Below are 1715 nucleotides of genomic sequence, written 5' to 3' on the forward strand. Positions count from 1 at the left end.
AAAGGATGGACAGGAACCTGGAAAAAGCCCTGTTAAGTGAAGTTAAGAGTGAGGGGCAGAGAGAAAGGCGCCAAGGTTCAGATTTAAAGAGACAAAAGCTGCAGAAAGCAGATTTAAAGTGAGAACAACTTGCAAGCAGCCAAAAGGTCCAGAGAGATGTCTGAAGGTCTGTAACTCTTTGCTATGGACATGCGAAGCATTGGTGTATTGTTGACGGTGGGAAAGAGTGTGTGGAGGACAGCTTGAATGCATGTGATGACCCAGGGAAGAGGAACATTGGAAGGAAGGAGAGTTCGACACCCTGGAGGTGAACCCTTGTGGAAGGCATCTGAGGGAAGGCGTCGATCTGGGAGAAGATTCCAAAGCGCATTCTTGGAGAGTGGAGGTTGGAAACCCTTGTATGAAAGACAGAGCCCAGTGAGACTAGTTCGCTTACAGTGTGACAAGCATCTGGGAGGAGTTGATGAGGGGTCCATAGCACTTGTTTGAGGTGGCATCTGTCACTTGGTTTCAGACTGTGGGGTGTCTGACCACAGGTTGCCAATTTGGTTATATGGACCTTGTACTTACTGTGAACAGTAGAGTATAAGATAGCTTTTATAACTTGTGTTATTCTTACAAATCTGTATATATCTGTAAAGGTATAGTTGTGGGTGAAGGAGTATTGCAATATAGTTAATCTTTTCTCGTTTAATAAATGTTTTACGCTTTTGTTAATATTCATTAGCTGACCCTGGTGATTCTATTCAGTAGCTGGACTTTGTCCAATGGTAGCTTCAGCTAGGAATCGTAAGAAGTGGGAAATGCAACCTAAAATGAACCCAGGCATTCTCAGCTGCACTGATCCAGACAGACCTAACAAGGTCATTGTAACATTTCAGTAAAGCCACAATGAGTGGGATCCCAGGGGGTCTGTCCACAAATTTGTGTGAAAGGGAGCTTCATAATTACTGAGGAGGCCCCATTCCCACATGAGTGCATTTTTATGTAACTGTTAGGGGGAAGAAAGTAAGTAAAGATTTATGGTAAGGAAGAATTTATTGAAAGGGAATGAATTACTTAAAATCTCCAGGCAGCCAGTGCTACCAAGCACATTAACAGTTAAAGGTTACCAGCTGAACCTTGCACAGCCTTAGGGCCTGCAAACAACAGAAAGGCCTTGGGAACCAGACTGGAGTCAGAGGATGGCAATAATAACTGAGATTAAGTGTGCTCTTCAGCAGATAGGGGGAGAACAGATGGTCCTAGTTTATGTAGGAGGGAAGGTTTCTGCCTGGCTGAAAAATAGGGACATACGATGCATGTACCTGTTACCAGAGATGTCTGTTTAATGTAAACCTATATGTTCACGAGATCGGAGTCTGGAAACTGTTCTTGTACGTGACCAATAATATAAATATGTTGAACACTTGTAATTTAGCAGAGTGCTATCTCAAGCTGCATTGAGGTGATTCTCTCCTTGCAATTGCTCGAATAAACAGTCGTGGCCTGTACCTGAGACTCCTGTGGTCCATTTGTCAAAGAGACCACAACAGTAACCCAATATGTCTATGTCAAAAAACCAATAGATCCAAATGCTAAACGAAAACATAATAAAGCAGTAAATGTATGAAAAGGCCTTTTTTCAATTTGTTCACACTTTACAATGGCCTGACCTTGTAAAAGACCAGAGATTTGCATTGAAAAATGTTGGGTATTAGCTTTGGAAAAATGTC

The sequence above is a fragment of the Cetorhinus maximus genome, chromosome 1 (genome assembly GCF_964194155.1).
Source record: "Cetorhinus maximus chromosome 1, sCetMax3.hap1.1, whole genome shotgun sequence".
In the NCBI taxonomy this organism is placed as follows: Eukaryota; Metazoa; Chordata; class Chondrichthyes; order Lamniformes; family Cetorhinidae; genus Cetorhinus; species Cetorhinus maximus.